We start from the raw sequence: 6,853 nt of genomic DNA, 5'->3' as shown, positions 1-6,853 counted from the left end.
TACGTCACATACCACGATTCCTACCCTACCCCGCCCCCTAAAAAATCCAATTATCTTTCTTTGATGGATCTGATCCGCTAGATTGGCTTTTCCAGGCTGATAAGTTTTTTCAATTTTACAATATCACTTGAGAATCTCGCTTACACATGGTCGCTTTCTATATGCGCGGAGATGCTCTTAGTTGGTTTAAATGGATGTACCAAAATCATCAATTAAGTGAATGGCTCTCTTTCAGTTGTGCCTTAGAGCTCTGGTTCGGTTCCTCAACTTACACCAACCATCAAGCAGAGTTGTTCAAACTCCGCCAAAATAGCACAGTCACTGAGTACCAAAAATCTTTTGAAAGATTGTGCAATCGAGTCTTGGGCCTCACACCTGAGATGATCCTCAATTGTTTTATTTCAAGTTTGATCCCAGAAATCAGTAGAGAGCTTGCTGTTCTTCAACCTACCTCAATCACCCAAGCCATGGACCTTGAGAAGCTCTTGGAATCTAAAATCCATGATTCAAGGAAATATTACCGTAACCCATCCTTCCACAATCATCCCCCCATCTTTTACCACCACCATGTCCCCCTTTCCAACCCCAAACAGCAACCACTACACCCACCTCTCTACCCATAAAAAAATTATCACCCACCCAGTTACAAGAACGTAGAGTAACCGGCTTATGTTACAACTGTGATGAAATTTTTTTCCTTGGTCACAAGTGCATCACCAAACGTTTCCTATTTCTACTTAATGAAGAACCTACACTAGAAGCACACCCAGACACCTTCCCTGCCTTCGATACTGTCTCTAACACTGAGGACCCTAATCCAGTTCACCTATCTCTCCAGGCCTTGTCTGGAACCCCCTCAGCCTACACCTTCAAACTTCAGGGATTTATTCATCATACACCCGTTACCATTTTAATAGACACCGGGTGTTCACACAATATCCTCCAACCTCGCCTAGCCCATCACCTCAACCTTTGAACCCTTCCTATTAAACCTTTTTCCATCATGGTTGGAAACGGCGAGAAAATTCATTGTACACATCTCAGCCCAATAGTTCCTGGTTCTATACAAAATCATTATTTTTCCATCCCATTTTACCTCATTCCAATTGAAGGCGCGGATGTAGTCCTAGGAATGGACTGGTTACGCTGTCTTGGACCCCTACAAGTAGATTTCACTACACCACAACTCTCTTTCCATCACCAAGGCACCATCATAACCCTAGTTGGAACCAATGAACTCTTAGACACACACGCTTCTGTCACCAATATTTGTCACCTCCTACATACCAAAGCCATAACATCACTTCATTTGCTCACTTTCCAACCAGATCCCTTACCATGCTCCAACCCTTCCCCACAAAATATACACCCCAAGATTCAAAACATCCTCCACACATACCATTCAGTTTTCTCACCTCCTCACGGTTTACCTCCCCACCGCCCCCATAACCATCATATTCCCTTGATCCCAAACTCCACCCCCATAAATATCAAACCCTACCACTACCCCCACACCCACAAACACACTATGACTTCTCTCATTCAAGAAATGTTGTATGAGGGCATCATCCGCCCAAGTACCAGTCCTTTCTCCTCCCCAGTCATACTCATAAAAAAAAAAGATGGATCATGGAGATTTTGTGTGGATTACAGGGATTTAAATGCTATCACAGTGAAGGATAGATTTCCCATTCCCACGATTGAGGAACTCTTAGATGAATTAACTGAGGCATGAGTGTTCACTAAGCTTGACCTACGATTTGGCTATCACCAAATACGTGTACACCCCACAGACTGCCACAAGACAACTTTTCGGACCTTAGATGGTCATTATGAGGTTTTAGTTATGACATTTGGCTTATCTAATGCTCCATCTACCTTTCAAGCTACAATGAATGACCTCCTCCGACCATACCTAAGGCGTTTTGTACTAGTTTTCTTTGATGACATCTTAATCTACAATACATCCATGACAGACCACATTCAACATCTCACCATTGTTCTCCAATTACTTCAGAATCATCAATTTTTTGTTAAGGAATCAAAATGCAATTTTGCAGCCCCTACAGTCGCCTATTTGGGCCATATCATTCAACAAGGAACGGTTTCCCCAGATCCAGAAAAGATTCAAGCTATTCTACAGTGGCCCGAGCCCAAATCATTCACTATGCTGCGTGCATTTTTGGGCATTACAGGGTTTTACCGGAAATTCATCCGCGGTTATGCCACTCTTGTCTCTCCACTCACAGATTTAATCAAATTGAAAGTTTTTACATGGAATCAAAATGCCAACACAGCCTTTACACAGTTCAAAAATATCCTAAATACACCCTCTCTTGCACCTCCCTGACTTCACCATCCCTTTAGTAGTGGAAACGGACGCTTCCAATTTCGCCATCGGAGTCGTTTTATCTCAAGTTGGGCACCCTATTGCCTTCTTCAGTAAGAAGCTATGTCCAAAGAAACAAAACAATTCAGTTTATGTTAAAGAGATGCTAGCAATTACTAAATATGTTAAGAAATGGAGACACTATCTTATTGGAAATCACATTCAAATTATCACAAACCAGCAAAGTTTAAGAGGATTACTTACTAGCGCTTGCCATACACCGAAGCAACAAAAATGGGTTTCACGACTTATTGGGTACAATTTTTGATATCCTCTATCGACCCAGACGTCTCAACCATGTTGCAGATTTCCTTTCCAAGCCACTATCCTCAGCTTTTTTAGCCATCTCCTCCCCAGTACCAGAGATCATCACAAAATTAAAAAAATACTATCAGACAACAACTGGGCAACAAGAAAAAAAATAAACTGATAGGTGTTCCCAACTCAGATTTCAATTTTCATACTGACTTACTGTACCATGGTCAGAGACTTTACATTCCATCAACAACCAATCTCCGCCCATCCATTCTTCACGAGTTTCATGTAACCCCATTCGCAGGGCATTCCGGTCTCAAAGCCACTTTAGCTCGTTTAGTTGCCTCTTTCTATTGGCCAGGTATGTACATGAACACAAAAACGTTCATCAGAGAGTGCCTTCCTTGCCAACAGAATAAACCCATCAACACAAAACCCCTAGGATTATTACAACCCATACCCCCCCCCAAACCAGAATCTGGGATGAACTAACAATTGATTTTATCACTCACTTACCATCATCGTTTGGCCATACATTTATTTGGGTGGTCTGTGACCGACTTTCAAAATCAGCTCATTTCATAGCCCTCCCCACGTCCTTCACCGCCTCCCAACTAGCCAACCATTTTTCTATGGAGATCTGTAGGTTGCATGGCACTCCGAAATCCATAATCTTAGACCGAGACCCGCTCTTCCTCAATAACTTTTGGAACGAGCTTTTTCACCTACAAGGAACAAAATTGAAATACAGTACAACTTATCATCCTCAAACCGACGGTTAAACCGAGGTTATCAACATAAGTTTAGAAATATACCTCCGCTGTTTCACCAGTGACAATCCGCAAAGTTGGTACAAATACTTGCACCTAGCCGAGCTTTGGTACAATTCTTCTTACCATTCGACCATCAAAACAACCCCGTTCCAAGCACTCTATGGAAGACCACCACCATCCATCCCGGATTATGTATCTGGCACTGCATTAGAACCCAATCTAGATACCACCCTTCAAGAGCGAACGCAAATTCTGCACCAGTTGAATACCAATTTGGCGTTGTCGCAACAACGCATGGCCAAACAAGCAAACGTCGGACGACGCCATCACGTCTTTACTGACGGCGAATGGGTACTGCTCCGTCGACAGGCTTACCGCCAAACATCCCTCACTGGTTTTCCTCACCACAAGCTTACCCGAAAATTCTACGGCCCATACCCGATTACAAAATGCGTTGGTGAAGTGGCTTATGAATTAGCTCTCCCACCGGATTCCAAGATTCACCCAGTATTTCACATTTCTCTCCTCAAACCTTATCATGGACCAAAACCTCCTCTACCCGACCACCTTCACAGCCAGGAAAGAAGCCCACCCCTTTCTCACTCGTCCAACACAAACCACAAAATAACCCTAAGTGAAACTTCACTTCCACCCATAAAATTACCTAACACAACACTGAATTCACCTACACCAGCCACGTGTCCCCCATCAACAGCTCTCATTAAACCCCTTCACTAACCACCCACATCTGCTTCACGTGCCCATTTACTCCTGCACCTACCTTCACCTACCCATTTACTTCCACAAGTAAATGCGCCTAACCATCTACCCACACCATCAGCGCACGCCACTTCATCTCCCTCAATGACCTATATTGTGCCACGTCACCAACTCCCTACAATACCTTCACATGACTCTGTGCCGCATTCAATACAAGTAGTTGGCACACACCAAATTCCAATGTTACAAAACCAATCTCATTCCAGACCTTGCCCTTTGGGTTTCCCATGCCAATCTACAACCCACTCTCAACCCCCTTTGCCAACACCACACCCCAACGTAGCCCAAAAGCTCGCACCACACCCAACACACTTTCCCAATTTATTCCCACCCTCTCACATCCACCCCCACACCACAAAAATTACCTTGGCCCACCAACCACCACCCACATCAAATAGTCCAACATTTTTCCCCAAACAAGCATCCACCAAAATCCAGCGGGGCCCAATCTAACCCCCCCCCTAAACACCAACACCCACTATCAATAATAACCAATAATAACCACACCACCCCGTTTTACCTCCCGCACCCCTAGCTCCTCTACCACCGTTTCCTCTACCACAACTCCTCCGCCAAGTTCATCCATCCAAAACCTTGAGGACAAGGTTGCTCTGCATGGGTCAACTATAGATTTAGGGTTTAGGGTTTATTGCTCTGCTGAAGAAATACTATAGATTCCGAAAGATAATTAATTATAAATTTTGTATAATTTATTATTATTTTAATATTTATGTTTTTTTATAATAAAATAAGTATATTAAAATAAATAATATTATTTTTTATTTTAAATTATTTTATAAACTATATTTTATATATTAATATACAAAAAGATTTATTATACTACATCAATCAAATCATTTACCATCTTTTCACTTATTTATGCTCTCATTTCCTTAATTCAAACAACATCGCTTTTCACTCTTTTTTCCTTCATTTCTTTGTTTTCTACTTCTTTAAATCCACTCATTAATCCAAACACACACTTAATGTATATATGGGTCTCTCCTGCTAGTTGTGATAAACTAACTCTTATTTAGACTTAGTTGGTTTGAAACTGTAATGTGGATTAGCTTTTCTTAGTAAGCTACCCAGTAACAGTGAAAGGTATATATGTTCAGACCTATGTGAGAGGATGTGCTAAAGGTAGACTTTGATTTTAATGCCAAGGGTGTTACATATTTGACGTGAAGCCAATCAAATGCATTTGTGACATCATCATCTTCGACTCCAACTCAATTTCCTCACCCTAACCATGGTCAGCAAATTCATCCCTGACAGTATCAACCACTGAGTGAATGTGATATTCTTCACTAGCTAACTAATCTACCAAAGGTTATCAAACCCTAGGGTTAACACTTACAAGTTTAAGGGTCCGCTGAAGGTTGGCGAGTCAACTCCGAGTTGACTCAGTTAGAATCGGTCAAACTCGCGAGTTCAAGGCCGAGTCAACGAGTTGAGAAAAAAAGGTTCAAAATGATGCTTTCCATTATGATTAGGTTAGATTTTAGGATTTCTTTACCTGATTGCAATCTTTACGCTCACGGTGCCCTCCTCACTATCGTTGCGCCAGCATCCTCGTCGCACTGCATCGTGCCGTCGCATCGCACCGTTCATTGCACTGCATCGCACCGCGCTGCTCGTCGCACCACACCGCACTGCGTCGCTGTTGCACCTCACGGCGCCACTATCGCACCTCACGATTGATACTATGGATTTTTAGGGTTAGGACAGTTTGGGATTGAAATTAGGCTTAGGTAATTTGAAATTAGGTTTAGGGCTTTTTTAATTGGGTTTGAGTTTTTAAAATTGGGTTATGGTTTAGGGCATATTTTTTGGCAGATTAGATTTGTTTTGGTTTTTTGGGAAAATTGTATTTTTTTTATTTTTTTGGACAAATTGTATTTTTTGGGCTGATGTCTGGAAGTGGTTCAAATTCAACATTTTCACTACCACCTAAGAGAATTAGATGAATGAGACTTTTAAACTTGATAACATTTGTATTGCTTTAGTTATTTTGTTGGTGTATGTGTAAGAAATTATGTAAATTAATTTCTATAAATTGACTCATATGACTTAGAGTTTGGGCTTTGGGTCCGAATATGATTTAGTAATAATAATAGAATTAAAGGCGCATTGGTTAACGTGAGAATATATATATAATGATATACCTAATGAAAATCGACATCTGATGGAGATTCGGAACTAAAGGCTATAGGGTTCTGTATCTGCAAATAATAGTTGTCTCACTGTTAACCATCACGAAAGTGTGTGACAAGAATGGAATTGCTAAGAGATAGATTGAAAGAAAGGAGATAAAGTAATTGCTCAAGTAGGATCACTCATGGATCAAGGTAAGTGCCTATTCCTTCCTGATTGTATGGATATATGTGAGAATCATGATATGATAAGATCTGTATGTGTTCAATTATACGTTAATTCATGTTTTAATTTACATGTGGTATCAGAGCCTTGTTGCTCATTTTGTGATTCTCCATTAATGTTTTTCCAAAATTTTAAGAACGCTACTTCTGTTCCCAATTTAATTAATCCCAATTGAAGAACCGTAATTTTAAAATTAGGGTTTATGGATCAAAGTTTCAATTCCTCAATAAAAGAACCCTAATTGTCCTCAACCAAACGCTATTAATGGCGTTAA

At 41.0% G+C, this 6,853-nt stretch overlaps 1 long non-coding RNA gene across 1 annotated transcript; it reads right to left on the bottom strand.

Annotated features, from left to right (window-relative positions):
• Nucleotides 1–2,257: 2,257 nt before the first annotated feature.
• LOC137837276 (uncharacterized) lies at nt 2,258–4,012 on the bottom strand. The gene is made up of 4 exons (XR_011085407.1): nt 3,460–4,012; nt 3,161–3,369; nt 2,594–2,994; nt 2,258–2,450 (listed from the first exon to the last, which is right to left on the bottom strand). It is a non-coding gene; the product is annotated as an uncharacterized lncRNA (long non-coding RNA).
• Nucleotides 4,013–6,853: the final 2,841 nt, after the last annotated feature.

The sequence above is a fragment of the Phaseolus vulgaris genome, chromosome 4 (assembly GCF_000499845.2).
Source record: "Phaseolus vulgaris cultivar G19833 chromosome 4, P. vulgaris v2.0, whole genome shotgun sequence".
Lineage (NCBI taxonomy): Eukaryota > Viridiplantae > Streptophyta > Magnoliopsida > Fabales > Fabaceae > Phaseolus > Phaseolus vulgaris.
The sequence above is the reverse complement of the archived record's forward strand: the minus strand, read 5'-3'. Positions and strand labels throughout refer to the sequence as shown.